Source organism: Canis lupus, chromosome 26 (assembly GCF_011100685.1).
Source record: "Canis lupus familiaris isolate Mischka breed German Shepherd chromosome 26, alternate assembly UU_Cfam_GSD_1.0, whole genome shotgun sequence".
In the NCBI taxonomy this organism is placed as follows: Eukaryota; Metazoa; Chordata; class Mammalia; order Carnivora; family Canidae; genus Canis; species Canis lupus.
In genome coordinates this window covers 31,546,899-31,568,130 of record NC_049247.1, presented here as the reverse complement: position 1 = coordinate 31,568,130, position 21,232 = coordinate 31,546,899, and the positions used below count along the sequence as shown (strand labels likewise).

At 41.2% G+C, this 21,232-nt stretch overlaps 1 long non-coding RNA gene across 1 annotated transcript; it reads left to right on the top strand.

Moving 5' to 3' along the window:
- Window positions 1–1,183: 1,183 nt before the first annotated feature.
- Window positions 1,184–20,837, top strand: LOC119866244. Its single transcript, XR_005379491.1, has 16 exons — window positions 1,184–1,834; window positions 2,496–2,600; window positions 3,239–3,343; window positions 8,235–8,342; window positions 9,960–10,083; window positions 11,361–11,503; window positions 11,742–11,846; window positions 11,934–12,041; window positions 12,139–12,243; window positions 12,638–12,736; window positions 13,808–13,919; window positions 16,554–16,658; window positions 16,759–16,914; window positions 18,063–18,161; window positions 19,719–19,823; window positions 20,386–20,837. It is a non-coding gene; the product is annotated as an uncharacterized LOC119866244 (long non-coding RNA).
- Window positions 20,838–21,232: the final 395 nt, after the last annotated feature.

Below are 21,232 nucleotides of genomic sequence, written 5' to 3'. Positions count from 1 at the left end.
GACACAAACTCAAAATGGATGAAAGATCTAAATCTGAGACAAGATTCCTTCAAAATCCTAGAGGAGAACACAGGCAACACCCTTTTTGAACTTGGTCACAGTAACTTCTTGCAAGATTCATCCATGAAGGCAAGAGAAACAAAAGCAAAAATGAACTATTGGGACTTCATCAAGATAAGCTTTTGCACAACAAAACCAACAGTCAACAAAACTAAAAGACAACCTACAGAATGGGAGAAGATATTTGCAAATGACATATCAGATAAAGGGCTAGTATCCAAGATCTACAAAGAACTTCTTAAACTCAAGAGCAAAGAAACAAACAATCCAATCATGAAATGGGCAGGAGACAGGAACAGAAATCTCACAGAGGAAGACATAGACATGGCCAACAAGCACATGAGAAAATGCTCCACATCACTTGCCATCAGGGAAACACAAATCAAAACCACAATGCGATACCACCTCACACCAGTGAGAATGGGGGAAATTAACAAGGCAGGAAACTACAAATCTTAGAGAGGATGTCGAGAAAGGGGAACCCTCCTGCACTATTGGTGGGAATGTGAACTGGTGCAGCCACTCTGGAAAACTGTGTGGAGGTTCCTCAAAGAGTGAAAATTAGATCTGCCCTACGACCCAGCAATTGCACTGCTGGGGATTGACCCCAAAGCTACAGGTGCAATGAAACGCCAGGACACCCACACCCTGATGTTTCTAGCAGCAATGTCCACAGTAGCCAAACTGTGGAAGGAGCCTCGGTGTGCATCGAAAGATGAATGGATAAAGAAGATGTGGTCTGTGTATACAATGGAATATAACTCAGCCATTAATTAGCCATTACCCACCATTTGCTTCAATATGGATGGAACTGGATGATATTATGCTGAGTGAAATGAGTCAATCGGAGAAGGACATACATATGGTCTCATTTGGGGAATATAAAAAATGGTGGACAGGAATAAAGGGGAATGGAGAAAAAATGAGTGGGAAATATCAGAAAGGGAGACAGAACATGAGAGACTGCTAAGTCTAGGAAATAAACTAGGAGTGGTAGAAAGGGAGGCGGGTGGGGGCTGGGGGTGACTGATTGACAGGCACTGAAGGGGGCACTTGATGGGATGAGCACTGGGTGTTATTCTATATGTTGGCAAATAGAACACCGATAACATACAAATTTATATGAAAAAAGAAAGTACAAGATCAACTCAGTGAGGTGGGTGGCATTGCTAAAATAAAGGGGAGGGAGAGGTGGAAAACATGCTCACCACTGGGAATTGAGGGCTTTAACAGGTGTAGAGGAAACGAGTCAGATTAGTCTGAGACAGTCGAGAAATCTAGAGGAAGCTTTGGCTATAGATTATGTGGCTCTAAATGAGAACCCCCCAGAGATTTCCAAAAGCTTGGCTAAGTAGGTTAGCTTAAGAGATGATAGGAGATGGGAAGTTTGAATTCACTGTGGTCCTCCACAGAGGAGTGCAGGGAGGCTGGAATTCCACCAGGAAAGCAGATATACAGCGAATGCAGGTGCTCCACAGATCTTTGGGGATCATAGTTTTCTACTATGATAGTTTTCTACTATGATAGTTTTCTACTTTCTAAGAGTGCAGAAACTTCACTTTGCGGCACAGACGTTGAGTCATTGGGTTAATGCTGTTTGGTTGTAAGATAGCCTTTAATCTACTCACATTGGCACGCCCGTCACGAATGCTGTGCTTGATTTCTGCGGGTTAAGTATCGAATGGATGGCGATGTTGCTAAAACTGTGTGTCACGTGGACGAAAAAGCAAAGGACATTGAACATGCGAAGAAAGTGTCGCAGCAAGTCACTAAGGTGAGGTCACAGTGTGGATGTTTGGGATGCATGTGGGTTTCCTCTATCTGACCTAAGAAAACGCGACAGGCCTGATCCTGCTCGCCAGTCTTCCCTGAATCTCAGGGCATCATGAGCTCGGTGCCCACACCTGTCAGGGAGACTGCACGGATGACTGAAGTGGGTTGTCAAACCTCTGCCCTGCAACTCGGTCCAGGCAGTTGCCGTGCCGAATGCAATCCCAGGGTTGCCAGAGGCTCCTACTTCTTTTTAGAGAAGTCAGGGAGCTTAATTTTTACAAGAAATCCTTAAATTTCAAATGTAAATAACTAATCAAAAACATGGAAAAAATACCACATAGGTCAAGAGGAACATGCCCCCTCTCCAGAATCGGCCAATGACTTTCAAAGGTTGCAGCCCTTAAAAGGAATCTATGGAGAATCATGATCATGACTTAGTTTAAGAGATCAGACTTTTCAAGTAAAAGCTTACAATGCAGGGGAAGTATCGTGGGATGTTGACATGGTCACCGCTCGCACAGTCAGTGCTGGTGACAACTGGCACAAGGGCAGCCCCTCCATGAGAGCGCTTTGACTGTGAAAGACTCAACAGCACTCTGTTCTCTGAACCCTCATAGCTCGTGGGTGGCCTCAACCACGGGTCCTCTTCCCTGTCTGTCTAGGTTTTATACAAGCAGAACTGGGAAGACACCAACGATGAGTACCTGCGTCCCCCTGATGCCCCTGAGCTTGTCCAGGCAGTTAAGAACACAGCCATGTGTGGGAAGGTGAGGGCTTCTGCTCTGTCATGAACTCTGTCCTCCTCCACCTAATTCAGAGGAATCCCTGGTGCTTGTGCGGACCTGGCGCGTGGTGGCCCAGCCTTTCTGCGAGTGTCCTTGAGCCGTGTGGGCTGCAGGGGTTGTGGCTGGCAAGGGGGAACTGAGGGGAAAGCTCTTGAGTGGGAGGGAGGGTCCTGGTGGGAAGCTGAACACGTGGGGAGAAGGGAGATGTGCCGGAGACCTGGCTCTTAGAGACCGGGGCTACACTTCGAGTTATTTCTGACTATCGCTCTTACGAAATGTTTATTTCGTGACAAGGAACTATGCGAGGTGCCTCCTGCCTCCTTCCGCTTGCATTCATAGTTGTTGTGGGAAGCAGATAAGGCCCCAGAGAGGAGATGAAACAAAATCCGACACATCTACCCTCCTGAAAACATGATTTGTCAGGAGAAGCAGGACACGCTATTAATGAAGATGACTTGGACTGAGTGGAATGGGGGAGGCTATCTGGAGATTCCATTTGCCTTTGCTCTTACCCCCCTGCCCTACCGGTTCTTCTTGCTATTGATGGATGAATTCAAAGTTGTGTATTTCGTATAAGTGGGAGCTCCTATCTCATAACTTCTCACTCTTTTCTGATTTAGAAACTGTACACTGAGGACTGGGAAGCTGACAAAAGCTTGTTTTACGCGTACAACGATAGCCCAGAGCTGAGACGGGTGGCCCAGGCCCAGAAAGCCCTCAGTGATGTAAGTCAAGTGCAGTCAACATTGTTTGGGAGTGTGGAATCGGGACGCTTCCAGTTAGGTCTTCTGGCCAAATGTTCTTTGCAATTCCTCTTTCAAAAAGACTAAATGTCATAATAGCAGATGAATACATCTAGAATCGTTGTAATTTATGATGTGTACTTAGATGTATAATTTATATTAGATATAATTAAACCCAATCTTGTTTTTTATTAGTTGAAGAACCTGAGTCTAAGACCTAGGTCATTAGTGGGCAAAACCCAGATTAGAAACCTGATCTTGTGATCCCAAGACCGGTGTTCTTTCCACTGTAGCCTGTGCCCTCTGTTCCCTTGGCTGGAGTTGAAGTTCTTCAGTGACAGTAGAGTGGCACTTAAAAAAAAAACCTGTTGGGATCGTAGCCATTTCCCGAAATATATTAAGTGAAAAATGTTATTGAAGGAGTTTGATTTGCTTCCTAATTTTAAAGTGTGAATTGTGATGTGTCCCCCTTTGTCTACATGAACTGACACACTTGTCCAAACATGGCTTGTGTAGTTACCCCACAAAAGCTCTTGCCGTAAGGTATACACAGAGGATATTTCAAAGACATGGAGGATATTTCAAAGTTAGTAAAAAGAAAAATCAGCTGTCTCCACTGACCAGAATTTTAGTGTCTTTTATCTTGAAAACAGTTTTAGAGGGACTTAAAAGGCCTAAGAGACTCCTTAGGTTGAAAGCTATATCCGCAGCAGAGAACTCCACTTGATTCTAGCACTTCCCCTTGTTTTGAGGAGCTTTATTTCTTGACCTCTGGATTTGCTAGAGGCTATATTGAAAATCCAAAGGCTACTGTTCTAGTCTTCAGGAGAGCACTCTTGTATAAAACAACAAGTTGTTTTTGATTCAGTTGTCAATCAGACCCCTAGAACTTCTTACATTCACTATGGACTTAACAAGTCAGTTGGCGTCTTGAAAATTACTGGGATTTATTTCCAGTGGGTCTTAGGATCCTATCTTGCCTTCTACTGGAATTATGCAGACTCATTTGATGGTGTCTCCGACTTTTGAGGTCTTGATCTTTTATTGCCTCTCACTCGATGTCATTTGCAAATTTAGGGGATATATTTTTATCTGTTTTCATATAATTCGTTAAAATATAGCATAGATTATGCTCCAGTCTTTCCATAGAGTAACATAGGAACTAGAGAAGCCATAACAAAAACTTAAGGCTCTCTAGTACACGGTACCAATTTTAATGTGTAGGGACTTCTTGCTTCTAAGTTCATTTTCTGGTTCTGTATCTTATGAATATATAATATTGTGTAACCTTCTGTATCTATGAATATGTATTACTGTGTGACCTTTATCAAGTGATCAGTAGTTACTTGTTGAAAGTCTATGCATGGACAGCTGGCAGGATAGAAAAGAAGTTTTCATCCTTTCCCTTGAGATTTTATAATCAGGCTGGTAAGATGAAATTGTTATACATGAAACAATAAGAAAACAGTTTTCAAAAATCTTAGGGAGCAAATTCTACAGTCTAATACTTGCTGAAAAGACACATGCAAGTAATTAGAGAAGGCCTCGTGGAAGTGGTAATCCCAAGGGAAAGGGCAATTATGACCAGAAAAGGCATTCCACGTAGAGAGTACACTTGAAACGAGGGACAGAGGTGGAATGAGTCTGGTGAGGAGAAAGAAACTGAATGCTGTGGACACCTCATTAGGAGGGTGCTTTTAAGGAAGTGGTGGCAGGACCTTGAAAATCAGACCAAATAGCTTTGACATGATATGGTAGTCCTTAAGAGATACCCTGTGATTTTTTGGGGGACAAACAGTATGGTAAAAGTAGGATATGGAAAAACTTTGATGGACAATATAGTGGATTGGGACTAGGAATAATTGTGATACATTGAAGAAGACTATTTTAATAATATCATGGAATGAAAGGGAGCACAACGGAGAGGAAGAAAGGAATCTGAGGGCAATAGGTATTTTAAAAGTGTTAAGGACATTGGATATTGGAGATGAGAGAGTGAAAGGAGCCATCAAGGAGCTTACAACAGAGACTGGTAGTCTGGGTGTATAGGGGTACAACTGTACTAGTGAACGGAGGAATGGAGTTGAGATGCCTCATCCATAAGATGCCTTGATCTGGATCTTCCATTAGAAACTTTGTCCTATTGCACAGGCATAAGAACAGGACAAAAGATTAATATTGGAGAGTCATCGGAATAAAAGTGATAGCTGAGGACATGAAAATATATGAAGGGGGGGTGGAGTAGTGTATGGCCAAGGGCAGAGTTTTGGAGGATACCCCTACTTAGGACATCTGGAAAGCAGCCGGCAGAGTAATGAGAGAACAAATGGTCAGAGAAGTTGAAGGAGAACCAGGAAATGCCGTGTCACGTGAGCTCAGGAAGAGTGTCCAAGAAGGTACTTAATTTCCCGTCTCCCTTTACCCATAAGATGGACAGATGAAGGGAAACCTCCATGCCACTTTGGTGCTAGGGACTTCAAACAGGTACAGTTGACCACATGTCTTGAGATACCTCAACAGAATACATAATGGAGACTGCATAGTGAAGTAAAATCTTCCCATCCTTCCTCAGAAAAACGTGGCACTTAAGATACGGGTTGTAACTTTATTGCAGACTAACTGCACCAAGCATCAGGTTCCCAGCCTGCCTATTAATACTGTTGTCCACACCATGAGCTCCTACAGTTCTTGGGCACAGAGGCTCCCCCCGCCCCCCCCCGCGGGCTGTTGTTCACAGAACATTCCGCTGCCTAGGCACGGAGATCTCAACTGAGGGCTTGGGTTTGGAGGCTTTCTGTCCCCCTCACCTGTGCCTTCTTCCAGTTTCTCTGAAACCCACTTACTAGGTTTCTCTTGTTATCTGAGCCGAAACAAATATTTGGCAAATACCAAGAGAGACTTTAAGTGGATCCAGAGTACAGAATTCTAACAAGACAGAATTCTGAACAAAGTTCCTGAGAAATGAGGACTTCTAGATCCGGTTTCTCTGGAGCTTCCTGACAGGATGCCCTACTTAGTAAGCATTCATTCTGATAGGACTTTGCTCACTCTGAGGACTCGGCCAGCCATGGAAAATACCAATCGCCCTATGCCTAAAATAAAGCCTTCGCTCCTTAAAGACTGAGTAGAGGAACTAATATAACTGCATCTTAAAACTGGTCTTTTGTATCTCCATTGACCCTTGGATATTCGTAAAAGCTTTTGTTTTAGGCAGTAGGTAGACGTTGTTAGGATGGGACATAGTTAGACTTGGTTAAAGCATGAAGATGACTGGGACCTTGGAACTATCCAGCTTCTTTTTTTAAAAGGTTTTTATTTATTCATGAGAAACAGAGAGGCAGAGACCCAGGCAGAGGGAGAAGCAGGCTCCCCACAGGAGGCCTGATGCGGGACTCGATCCCGGGTCCCCAGGGTCACACCCTGAGCCAGACACATGCTCAACCACTGAGCCCCCCAGGTGCCCCAGGAACTATCCAGCCTCTGTATGTTGTAAATAAGAATACTGCCACCTGGAAGGAGAAGTAATTTGTGTAAGTCTCACAAGTGAGTAGTAGCAGAGTTGGCACAGTAAGTCTCCTAATGAGATTTCCCTCCATGGCGTCAGTATATAAAACATAGATTCAGAAATCCATCATTGAACCTTTGCTCTGGTCAGGGTCTGCCCAAGCCACGAGGGCTCCCAAATGAGAGGTTACGTTTGCTGTCATCCAGATCTGACAGTCCAAGGAGGGGCAGATAGGTAAACAGCCAGTCATGGCATCATCCGACAGTTCCTTCCAAGGAGCTAACGGTCACATTGAGTGAGACCCCAGGAGAAGGTCTTCAGGTCAGGGAGGGCTCAGGAGGGGATCTTGTGCTGACCCAGGGCCATGGAGAATGAGCAGCAGCCTGTAGGCAGATGGGGAGAGTCTGGAGCTGGGGCATGTTGAAGAAAGGGAACAGCAGGTACAAGGTCCACAGGCGTAAGAGGGCTTCATGTATCTGGGGATTGACAAATCGTCCTGCTTTTTTGGAGGCAGGGTTCAAGGTTGACGGAAGGAAAGCCCTGAGTAGTCAGTAGTGAAGGAAAAAGAGGGCAAGGGTGAAGGGGCTGCTGCATGCTTAATGGACATGATACTTTAACAACAGAGAGGCCTTTAGTAAGTTAAAGGAAAGGAGCTAATGAAGAGCGAGCGGTTGAAGCTGTCGAAAAAGAAGGGGTGACTGTGGACATGGCACAGGGGGCTGCTAGTGGGAATAGCAGTACGAAGGGAGAGCCAGATATTCTTAGGTTGAAAAAGTGACCCTTTCCTTTATGACTTCTGGCCCTCAGCTGCACCTGCAGGTTTACAAGTACATTGGAGTCCAGGTTCCTCTTCATGGGGACAAGACCTGTGTAGAGTTCCTGCTGACAAAGAAATCTCTCCATCTTTCTTTTTTTGAGAAATACTGTTTTGATTAAATTCCATTATGCTTGCCTCAATTTTCATATCAACAATATGTTTTCAAAGTGAGTACAGGTTAAAGGGGCCCTTGTTAAAGTACTATTTGCCTGGAGAACCCAACCAGTACATTTTATGAAACTGATTTGTTTCTTCCCAGAGTTTCTTCACTGTAAAAGTGCTCTTTTTTTTTTCCTCTGAAGTTTTCTGCCCCTGGTCTTTGAGAGCTCTTTAGAGGCTGGTTTTCAGCCTCTTGTAAGTGCTCCAAATCTCTGTTGAGTTGCTAATTGTTTTGATGATGGCACTACCATCTCTCATTGTAACCGGACCCATGTGTAAGCCAAGAGGAGCACGGCTGTGCGTGAGCTCTTGAAGCGGCCCCTGTCCTCCCATGTGAACCCTTTCATAGTCTGTGCTCATGGCAATTCTCCAGTGTGTGTAATGTCTTACAGAGGAAATACCAGGAAGACTTTGAGAATATGAAAGACCAGATCTACTTCACGTAGACCGAAACACCAGAGTACAAAGTGAATAAACAAGCTGGAGTGGCAGCTAGCAAGGTATGAAGAAATGCTCTTATTTGTCATGATGGTCTTATTGTGGGTGAGTTTCTTAGAAATTTTGCTTTTGTATGTAATGAAAAAAAAGAGGGTTCTTGGGGCTCAACAAAAAGTGCAATTTGGGGTTATCATAAGGCTACCAAATTTTTGAAAAATTTTCCTATGTCTGACCTTTAACAATAGTCAGGTATCATCTTCAGTATTTGTTAAAGGACCTTTTGATACCTGCAATTAGAAAGGTTGTGCTCTCAGACAGAAGGACCCCTCAAGAAAGGACAGCTGTCAACCTTCTCTGAATATGGAAACTCCCACACAATCTATTACCATGATTTTTCTTATTTTCCTTCAGCAATTGCTGAACATCTAGACGCAGACAAGATACACAAATCCATGGATATGCTCCTATACTCTGTAGAGTAGACTTTGGTAAGAAGAATCCTGGACGTTCTAAAGCACTAGAAATAAACTTCAAAGCCAATCAGACGTGGTTGAAACCCTAGCCTTGGCCCTGCTGAGGGTGTGAAAGCAAGGATATCACACCACCAGGAAGCCATTTAGTATCCAGGTGCAAAATAGTGATGTTTTAGATCAGGAGGGGAGCAGGGCTGATGGATGAAATGGACTTTGAGAATAGAGCTGACCTGGTTTGCTATTGGGTTGGATGTGGGATATGAGAAGAATGGGTCTAAGCAACTGGAGGATGGGATTTCTCTTTATTAAGAGAGAAGAGTGTGGAAGGAGGGCATAATTATTTTTGGAGGGAAAACGTGAGCTAAGCTTCCAACATGTAGGATTTGAAATGCGTTTTAGACATCGAAGTGGAAATGTTAAGTGGGCAGTTGATTGTACAAGTCTGAAGTTTCAGGGGAGATATATGGGAGGGTTGTATAAATTTGGGAGTCATCAGTATATGGAGAGTATTTAATGTCCGAAGACTGGAGGCCATCAAGGGAGCAAGCATAGACAGAAAACTCTAAGGACTGAACTCTGGAGTATCTCCATGTGAACACATCAGCGAGATGAGGTAGGAGTAGAGTGAGGAGAGAGTGAGAAGTGAGTGAAGGGAGAAAGGAGCGATCCGCTATTTAAAATGTTTCTGAATTGAAATTACCAACGTACAGTCACTTCTGCACGCACGTGAACTGCACACATGCTCACACACAGTCAATGAGGCATCAGAGGATAGATTTTGATGATGCTTCTGGCTTGCTTTCTTGAAAAAATGTGTTGGCAGTTAGGTCACTGGTGGCTAAGTTAAATGAGAGTTGTGGAGTAGCAAGTGTCTGAGACATGATACACTGCCATTATTTGTGTATGTCTTTTTCTCTTTGAGGGCAAGGACCAGGTGTTATTCTTTCATGTATTTGTCCCAAGGCCAGCATGTAATGAATACCCTATGGATGTTTTTGAGTGAATAAATGAATGGGAAGAAAAGTTATCCTGGAGATTTATGCAGTTTCTTTGCTGCTGTTATGAGTTACTATGAGTATTTTGTTTATAAAATGTCAAGCTGCCACTTTTCTAGAGAGAAAATTGATTTGTAGAACTATGTCATAATATCCATAATAGAGACAAGAACAAAAGTAACCCAGTTACTTTATCATTTCACTCCTACAGGTAAAATACAAAGAAGACTCTGAAAAGAATAAAGGAAAGCCTGATTATAATGTACTTCCTGCCTCAGAGAACCCACTGCTCAAGCAGCTGAAGGCGGCAGGAAATGCCCTGAGTGATGTAATAAGTACGTTCTTGTCAGAAAGTGTTTTTTTTTAACTTTAGCTGCTAGAGAGATGAACTATCTCTCTTTCTATAATGACTAAATGCATACATAATTTTGCAAATAATTTAGGATTCTAGTGTAGCAGTTTCCCTGGAACTATATAACCACAGGAAGACAGGAATGCCCCCTGAGTATGATGTGTGTTAGTTTGGGAGGGGGGGTGCCTGTGGATTTAGCTCAAGGGGCAGAGAAAACCTCATTTGCTTATAGGTTCTAGTGCTTGTGCTTCTTTGGGATCCTGACACAGAAAGAGGCTTTGCAAGGGGCAGAGAGTGAGAGGTGAAGTTGTGTGTGCACCCTGCCCTTGTGTTCTTCAAGCAGGGCAAAGACAAATGTCCTGGGTTCCACAGGTTCTTCCCCTCACCTCTGTCATTCTCTGTGCAAATCTTGGCCCTAGAAACCATCATTTGCAGAAAGCACGACTTAAAAGATGGCTCCCCCAAAAGACAAACAAGCAACAACAACAAAAAATAAAAGGTGGCTCCCTAAGTCTTCACAGGAGTTTCTACTTGTAGAATTAAGAGTCTGACCAATCCATAAGATTTAAAATAAAACAGATCGGATAAGTGAGAGATGCATTAAGAGACTAACAGCCCAAGACCACTTTGACTATATAAATAAGAGGGAACATGTGATCAATTAAGTTATTCCCACAGTATTAAGCTTTCCCAATATTTGAGGATTATACATGGTGTTCCCCCTGTGGGTTAGTTATCTTTTCTTTGTCCCTCAAATTAAGTCAGCACCATAGAAATGTGTACCTGTGATTGAGGAATGAGGCGAGTGGAGTTGGAGTGGCAGGTGAGAGAGCGTGAGTGGATCTGTCCAAATAGCCCTGTTGGGAAATCAATGCAAAGCATGTTTTCTGTTTCCTAAATAAAGGTCATCTTTATCAAACCTAGCAAAGCTCAGGTTCAAACCTACTTTGTTGATAAAGAGAACAATATAAATTTTTAAAAACCAAAAAGCACCATGTACAACCTCAAAACCTAACATGAGAAAGGGACAAGACTCTCACTTTATCAGTTGTGCATTTAAAATCCAGTGGTTGTTTATTGTCAGTATTAGAGCTAAATTTGGGTCATAGCTGAGAGGAAGAGTGAGTAGCTTTATCATCTGAGTTCCTGTATATACCTATATACAGGATATACTATCTGTTTGTGTAAGGAGGTTTTTTCCTTGGTGGAAGGAGGAAGAGAGAGTGTATTTCTCAACTTATACTAAACATTTTTGTGAAGGTTTGTTTCAAAAAGAATTCACTGTTGCTCAGAAGATTCCTGTCTGTTGCACCATCAGTGAAAGACGAGTCTGAGTTGAGGGAGAGCGGATGTAGCAGTCCTGAAGTACACACAAATCTCCACAACTAAGGGCTTGGTCTGAGGTAGAGTACTGGTTTCTTGACTTTTTTTTGGTGAATGTTAAAAACCTAAACTTTACAGTAATTGCTAATAGAAGAAACTTTTCATTCACTACACCCCAATATTGATTGTCAGTTTTTAAGACCGTTGACAGGATATATCTTTTTATCTTCTCCTTCTTGTTTATTGTTGTTGAGAAATACAAGCACTATAATCAGTGTGGGAGTGACAAGAATCTACTTTGATTTTTTTCTTCGACAGGAACCATACAAGGAAAACTATGAAAAGACCGAGGCAAAGAGCATAAATTACTGTGAAACCCCCAAATTCCAACTTGATACAGTTCTGCACAACTTCACTAGTGATGTAAGCAATTCTGTGGTTACTTCTTCTGTTAAGAAAAGATCCATTATTCTCCCCCAATAAATACATGAAATATGTTTTGTCTTTCAGACCAAATACAAAGATTCCTACTTAAAGAATATTTTGGGACACTATGTGGGCAGCTTTGAGGATCCATATCATACACACTGCATGAAAGTTGCAGCTCAAAACAGCGATGTAAGTTCTAAGACAGTTGTTTAGCTTTCCACTTAACACATCTTTAGGGCATGGATAAAATGGTTGCATCCTTGTGTCTGATTTTTCTTCCTCGTAGAACAACTACAAAGCAGAATTCGAAGAAGACCGAGGCAAAGGCTTCTTCCCCCAGAGTATAACTCAAAAAAATGAAACAATCGAGAAGCTGGATCCATGTAAAGATGTGAGTCTGTAGTATGACCTTCAAACATCCTGGCCTCCAGAGCATCTAGCGGTTCAAGAGAAATTTAAAATTTTAACACTTTTCAAATATATGCAAGCAAGGAAATTATAAGAAACAAAATCTATCTTGTAGGTGATGAACCGTTTTCCCTAGCTGTCATCCATACTTTTCAAGAGCTAATTCTAGTTCATTTCCCCAAAGAGGAGTTATCAGAAATCTGAAGAATGAGAAAGTTTCTTGTACAGCTGCGAAAGCATCTCTAAAACACTGCAGTCTAATTAGAAAAGAGCCTTGTGTTTTATTAACTACAAGTTTCTTTTCTTTTGGGGAATGGGTTCTCCTTGCTTGGACTATAGGATTTGATTGCTAAGACTATTCCTTTTTTCCTCCACAGCACACCTACAAAGTCCATCCAGATAAAACAAACTTCACTCAAGTCACCGACTCTCCTGTGCTGGTGCAAGCCCAAGTCAATTCCAAGCAACTGAGTGATGTAAGTTCCTTTAAATAGGCAGGAAATCCAATTTTGAGGGATAACCTATCATAACTCTGTATATAAAATCCAGTGACTTGTCACATTTACCAAAAAAAAAAAAAAAGGCTAAGTGAGTGTATCAAATTTAACTTGTCTATATTTGTAATCACCTAAAAGATCTCCTTATTTAGTTGCCTTGCATCTTCTGGGATGTATAGCAAGGATAGCAGAATGGTTCTCTAAGGGGGCCTAATATAGCTTACCATGCTGGAAGGAACATGAGGTCTTTAGCCAGGCAAATCTGGGTGAAATTCCAGCTCTGTCGTTTATAACCCGGCACCCTAGGCAAATTGTTTAACCTCGTTATGCCTCGTGTTAGTTACCCTTTTGTAATTTGCAGTTGTTTTGAAGAGTAAACGAAAGGAGATCTGAGCATAGTAAATACCCTGGCCCGGAGTTGATGTTTAATACACGGTATGTCTCTGTCTCCAATAAGTTTCGGAAAATGGAGCTTTGGAGATACTTTTATCACATGACTTTTAAGTATGAACTTCCAAACTTGTGCTGAAGTAAGCAAAGCAATAAAAGTAACCTCAGTCAATTGATGGCCAGAAATAAAGTCTTCAGATAAAGAGTATTAACAAAGCATAATGTATGTGAGGGGACGTAACCAGGTTTGTTAGAACGTGTTTCTCCGGAAAGTGAGCGTTGACAATGGAAAGAGAGAAAGGGCTGTGAGTCTCAAGAATCTGCTGATTCTGGGGGCCGGTTGTGATGTGCCTGGAGAGGGAGCATATATGAAAGAGCCACCTCCTTCCAGGATAGTCCTACCACGGTGACAGACGTGCTTTCATGCAGGTTGTCAGTCGTGCAGGGTGGACTACCCTAGCTCTGGACTTCTGTATTGATCTCAACAGCATTGTCAGTTGTTAATTAACATAATGTATTTTACGTTTTATTCTATGAAATGTACCACCCGAGATTTTGTATTTTGGGACAATTCTTCTTTCGAGCTAATGGTCTCCTTTTTTGTCTGTCTCTCCATCTGTCTTTGTCTCTTTCACTCTCTATCTCTGCTGAACTACAAAGGAAAGCATGAAAGTGAAAAGTTCAAGTGCCACATACCTCCAGATACTCCTGCCCTCCTCCAGCACAAAGTCAATGCTTATAACCTGAGTGATGGAAGCTCCTATATACTATGGTATGGGATATCCTGACAACCTGTGCTTTTATTTCTGGGTTGTTTCACTGCATAAACACTTCAGTGTTAAAAATGGGAAGAACAGGGATCCCTGGGTGGCTCAGCAGTGTAGCGCCTGCCTTTGGCCCAGGGCATGATCCTGAGTCCTGGGATCGAGTCCCACATCAGGCTCCTGCATGAAGCCTGCTTCTCCCTCTGCCTGTGTCTCTGCCCCTCTCCCTCTCTCCTCTCTCTCTCTCTCTCTCTCAATAATAGATAAAATCTTAAATAAAGATGGGAAGAACATTTAGCATCTGCACCATGCCCTTATGCCTCTACCCATGTATCTTTCAATTCACCTTATAAATGTGTGTAGCAATGTTGTAGGTAGCTTCATACAATTAGACAATCTCGATATGTTTTAACCAACCTCCAAAATGCCACCACTCATGTAGGTTTGACTGCAAATCATAATGTGATATATTTTAGCCATATATTCATTTATGTCATACAATGATTAATTTTCACCCAGGACCTGTTTCTTCAGATACAGTTTCATTTTATTTACTACTCAGACGTATAATATCCCTTATTTCACATAAACGGTGCTTATTTCTACATGTAAGAGAGCTTGCATAAAAGGCATAAGGCCAGGTAGGTATCCATTGCTACCTTTCATTTTCAAAACTTAATTTTATAGAAAGTGCAAATATCCCTTTGAAGGGGAGATCTCATTTCTTCAACAATTCTATAAATAAGTCCTTAGATTATCTAGCATCAATGAGTATTGTAATGATTCAGGAAATAACCTTTCAAAGGACCTTGAGATCAAATGAAAGTGATATCTTTAGATCATAAAAAGTAAATTAACTGTAGAATATTTGGTGCCACTCTGTGAAAGGCTCAGTAACAGGAGTTAGGTATTAGTATGGTAACTAGGATTAGGTTAATTTAATGAAAGATTCTAATGAGGAGGAGAGCACCTTGATCTTGGAAAATTAGAAGCTTCAGTTTGAAGAAAAATAACTAAAATATGCATGATTTTCTTTTTTTATGCATGATTTTCTATAGTGAAAATGGTTCATTTGTTTCATATTAAGACAGAGTATTGAGATACTCATTAGTCTTAACAGTATGATAATATGCATATCACCTTTGCCAATTCCTTTGTTAAAATTTTCCGGTTAGGATGTCTATAAGCAAGACTGGTAGAAGAGCAAAGCAAAGAAGTTAGACATGAAAGTGGACGCCATCCCCCTGCTGGCAGCCAAAGCCAACAGCAGGATCGCCAGGGATGGGAGTATGGCCTGGGCACCCTGGGAAGGGGCTGCCAGTAAAGCTGCCTGATGGGTGGGATCTGGCACGTGTGATGTTATCACAGGTGATGTACAAGAAAGACTATGATAAAAGCAAAGGAAAGATGATTGGAGCCCTGAGCATTAATGATGATCCCAAGAACCAGAGTGACGTGAGTGTCTTTGTAAAATCATGCTTACTTTCAGATATGGCTACATTTACTGTTTACTATAACTTTGGATGAGATGTTTAGCCTATATGAAATCTCCAATTCAGGATGACAAGTCACACACAAAAGCCCAGGAGTAAAAAATGATTAAGTTCCTTATTCTTATAACAACTCTGTACTTCGAGACATCAGTGTATATTGTAAATGTTTCCTTAATTTCTTTAATGCCCTCTGTTTTATTAGGGGGAAAATATACTAGCAATAGCCTTTTCTTTATCATTTCCTAGAAATAGATTTAATATCTCAGTATGTCATAAACACATATTCATTCCATGTAATGATCTGACTTCAGGTACTTTGCAAAAATATATATAGAAAAATAAAAGGCAAAAACTGAGAAAATCAGGCTAAAGACAATAAAGTAGGAAAACTAGATGATGAAGCATAACCTCAAGAACAAAGTATTTTAAGAATTGTATAAAACACTGATCTCATTTCAAAGACTAAAATATTAAAAATTCCTTATAAAAATTGCTTCTCTAACTCATGGCATTAAATAAATATTCCCTATCCTGTATCATTTATAAGTATGCTTGTCTGTCCTGCGTATATTTTTGGATTTCTGCACGGTAAAATTAAGGAGAATGTGTAAGAATACATGATACCTATAATAAAATGGAAAAAAACTATTTTTGCATATTACTATAAAGAAAAATATTAGAACTCAAGGAGAAAATCCAGCTTCCAAAGTTATTGTAAATAAAATGCGTTTCCATCAAGTAATGAGCTGAAGACTTTTCTGGGACTGTGCCTAAGTATTTAAGGTCCACGTTATACCTTTTACCTAATTTTGTACTATTTAAAAAATTCATTTTCCTTCAAATGCATTCAAGTGGATAGAATTACATTAAGACAAAAAAGTTGCTCAAGCAGCATTGTTATGTCATGGAATATCCTGGCTCAGCAATGTTAGGATAAATAACACAAGCGCATATATGGTTGTTAGCAGACTAGATTATCTAAGATGTGAGCCTCTACCATAGGAATACTGCCTTTTTCGCCGTATGGAAAATAAATTCTGAAAAAGTACAAAATTTTTCTTTGTGGTTAAGTATAGCAATGATGGGAATGGCTTCTACACCATGACATAGATTTTTCTTCTCTGTTTAATTTTCTTCTTCCTTTGACAGAGAGATTATAGAGGGGAAAGCTATGAGAAGACAAAAGCAAAGAGCAGGAACTACTGTGAGACCCCTAAATACCAACTTGACACTCTGCTGAAGAACTTCAGCGAGGTTGGAAAGGCCATGGTTGCTCCTGGGGTTTGAGGGCTTTTCTACGATGTGACAAATAACGTACCTAATTGGCATATTTGTCAATATGCTTCTCTTTCAGACTAAATACAAACATTCCTATGTACAGAACGTCTTGGGCCATTACGTGGGCAGCTTCAAGGACCCATATCAAATACACTGCATGAAAGTCTCCACTCCCAACAGTGACATTAAGTTGAAGACCATTGTTCCTGTCTCTCGATGACATTCTTTGGGGGTAATAACAGTCATGATCTATTTTAGTTCTTTCTCATTATAGAAAAATTACAAAGCCAGGTATGAAGAAAATAAGGGAAATGCTTTTTCCCTCAGAAAATCACACAAGAATATGAAGCAATCACGAAGCTAGACCAGTGTAAAGACAGAAGTCAGCTGCCCAGAGTTCTCCAAATGGGGTTTGGGATTCCTGTGCCATCTAGTGGTGAACTCAGCAGGAGTTTACATGCTAATGCCTAGTGGTTAGCAGATGTTAAATTTTAAATTTGGGGTGGAACTGGGGAGCACAAAAATTATTGTGAAGAAACCGATCTGTTACAGAATAGTTTGTGGTCTTAATAAAGCTTTACTTTCAGTAGTTTATGTACACGTGGCTTAGTGGAGGGAAAGGTAAGATAGATTTGTGAGAGAGGGGTGTTCATTCATTTCACAAATTTACACGAGGAGCTAGCTTATGTCAGGCACTGTCCTTGATGCTGAGAAAGAAAAGGGAACAAGGTGGGCTGCCTCTGGGGGAGCATGCATTTGAGAGGGATAAATAGATAACAAAAAACGTATAAAGAAGGAAGGTACTAGACAATGATAATACAACCTATGAAGAATGATGCTATAGGATTGAAATAGGATGAAGTGGGAGTGAGACTGGATGGGCTCCATAGGCTGGGTGCTCTGAGAGAGTTCTAAGGCAGGAATGTGCAGTCCTGCCAAGATCAAGGTGAGAGCAACTAACTGGAAGAACGGTCTAAGGAGAGAAGAGCTGGGCACTTAAGGAATTGCAAAGATGAAGTAGCAGAAGCGTTCTGGAGACGGAGACAGTGGGAAGAAGTGAAATGGTAGGGGATGGGGGTGGGCAGATTCTGTAGGGTAGGGCTCATCAGCCACAGCACAGTTTAGGTCAAGTCATATGGAGGGCTGTTGTAAGGTGTCAGCCGGAGGAAGATTAATCTGGTTGCTGAATTGTGGCAGGGAGACCAATTTAGAGGCAACATCAGGGGATGGAGATTGAGAGAGAGAAGTGACAACATATCAACCAAGTTTTCAGAAAATAAATTCTATTTTTAACTGGAAACTCTTTATATGTAGTATGTATATAAACAAGAATATAAAGATCCGTTATTATGATATTTTATTAAAGAACATCTTTTCTAGCATACGTGGAAAGTTCATCCAGATAAGACCAAATTCACGGCCGTCACCGACACTCCTGTACTGTTGCAAGCCCAACTCAACACGAAACAGCTTAGCGATGTAAGTGCCTTGATTTGTGCAAGTGTGGATGACCTGGAATGCTGTGTTTATTTGAAACATAAGCATTTTCACGGGCTCATCTATCTACCCAACACTGTCATTTTTCAAGATTTAATAAGATGCAAATGAAGCTGCTTGACTGAATTGCAGCCTTGGGAAAAGTGGTATTAGACGATACTAAAAATAATATTTCTTCAATAAGTCACCAATTTTTAGTGGGGAATTTGCCCATTGGGATCTGACACACACCCAAAATAATGCATACTAAATTTCATGAATTTGCAAACAACAAAAGCATGTATTTGTGTAGGTAACAAGGCAAGCATTTCCCATTGTGAGTTTGCTGACAAAGGCAATACAAAAAGATACGAAGAGTGCAGAAACAAGAAAGACATCAGGTAGTAATAAGAAAATGAATACAGGATACCGATCCAGAATTCAAACAGAATGGTGAGAGAGAGAGAGAGAGAGGGTGGTCAAGGGTGATCTAAAGCAGAACGGTCCAGCCGGGTGAAGATCGGGGAAGAGCAGCAGTGCTTCTCGGTCACACTCGTGTGGGTCACCCAGCGACCTGGTTAGAGTACAGATTCTGATTCAGTTGGTCTGGAGAGAGATGCTGACTCTCTCTCAAGCTCCTCAGCGATGCCCATGCTGCTGCTGCTAGACCACACTTTGGGCTGCACGGTGCCAGCAGCTAAGAGCGGCACAACCTTCTCAGGAAGGAAAATACATCCTGTCCTACGATAAAATGTGTTTTAGTATCACAGCTCATTTGCAGTTGGTAATGAAGTGAATGACATCGCTATACCCCAGGAGTCCTGTCAGTTCATCATGCGGCATTTCTAGCATATTAATATTTTATGCCACAAGAAGGAACAGCTAAACGCTGGCCAGTTACCAACATCACTGGCCCAGCTGAACTCGGTAAGCTGACGAGGGACAGAGTGTTGTAGGCAGTGTCTTCTCACAGCATGATCTTCTCATTGGCCTGGACCGGCCACGGGCACTGTTCTCGAGGTGGTTATTGCTGACGTTCAATCGTGCATTTGCCTTTAGCTCCAGAATTCAACAGCCTCATTCTGTCTCTATCCCCTTCCTTCCACCTATGTCAGCTTTAAGTTTTTTAAATACAGTGCTGTACTTTACATTTTTAATAATCAGAATATATGTATCTTTTTGACTGTACTAGGATTTTAGTTATTTAGGATTATTTCTATTTTTGTTATTTCTCTGATCATAGAATTTAATAGACTTTCAGTGTCCGTGTCCTGAAGTCACAGCCTAAAAGTTTAGATCCATCAATGAGTTTCCCACACATACATTGTGATAGCGTTTATAAAAATGACAACCCAAACTGGATTACACCACAATCCTGAAAGAGGGAGTCAGAGTCTAGGCCTTGTAACAGACTTTGACTGGATGGATATACCATCACTTTGAGGCGTGTTTCAGAAAAGGGTAGAAGTATAGAAGTAATTCAGTCATTTATATACACTCTCCCACATGCCCTCAAGGAAATCCTGACCCTGAACTGTTTGGATATCTTCTGTTTTCCAGCTGAATTACAAAGCAAAACGTGAAAGTGAGAAGTTCAAGTGCAGCGTACCAGCAGATGCTCCACAGTTTATCCAGCACAGAGTCAATGCCTATAACTTAAGTGATGTAAGTATCAAAGCTACAGAAATCTACCATTATGTGCCCACGTGAAGGGGAAATGTTATGGGTATTTAAAAAGACCAGATTAGGAGTTATGCAATTAAACAATGGTGGCAATTGTTTCCAGAGTATAAGTGGAGCTTTTAAGGCTGAACTGCTCAGAAGGCTCTTACTTTGCTCTTCTAATTCATTTTCCACATTTTCTGTTACCATCAGAAACATCCTCTTAATTACCCTCAGCTAATCTCTGTAGCATTGGCAAGCTCCTGTGAATGTCCCATTTCACTTTCTCTAAGTGGTTGTCTTTCTACATCGTCCTTTATACATCGGCATAGCCGAAACTTTAGAGAGTTCATAGGATATTAAGAAAGCGTATTATCCTTATGTGGTGGGAGGGGAGAAGCAAGATGACAGGCTTATGAATAATTATACTATCATTTGGGAAGTATAGTGTTTGAAGGTGAAAAGAGTCTACATGTAGAAATTTTCAGTCTGTTTCTTATTGTTACTGAATGATTCTGAGTTAGATGTTGTTCTAACCATTTTTCTGCTGAAACCTCCTGTTCAGAATATCTATAAACATGACTGGGAGAAGAGCAAAGCAAAGCAGTTTGACATGAAAGTGGACGCCATCCCCCTGCTGGCAGCCGAAGCCAACAGCAGGATCGCCAGGGATGAGAGTATGGCCTGGGCACCCGGGCAGGGGACCCCAGTGACGCTGCCTGATGGGTGGGATCTGGCATGTGTGATGTTTTCATAGGTGATGTACAAGAAAGACTATGATAAAAGCAAAGGAAAGATGATTGGAGCCCTGAGCATTAATGATGATCCCAAGATGCTGCATTCTTTGAAGAGAGCCAAAAAACCAGAGTGATGTCTTTGTAGATCTATCTTGCTTTCAAGGTGACGTCCCTCTTAATATGCCCAAGGGGTTGGTAGCGCGTAAAAGGATTCCATATCCATGGGCTCTATCATGTTCACAACAGACTGCTGGGAATGAACATTAGAAGTAGAATGGTTTCCCAGATTCTTGTACCTTTGGGGAGAGGTATTTCTGATTACTTGATTCTATTTCAGTTTGAAAACCGTTTGTTTCAATATGTAATAGAATATTGATTTTAATTCTCAATATTGCAATCGGTAAAGAAGTGATTTTAATTCTCAAAACTTCCTGAAAACATCACTAGATGGTTTCATATTTTCTTCTGATTGAAAAATAAACTTTAAATGATGATTTTGAAACTGTCTTTATAGTGGAAGAAAACCATGAGTCAGAGATAAAAATCTTATTGTTAATTATCATTGTTTTTTATTGACTTTAGTAATTAGTACTGGTATAGGTTCAAGAAAAATACTCCATTGATTATAGGCTCCTTTGAGCCTCTGATTAAAGACTTGATCACTCGTCTAGAAAA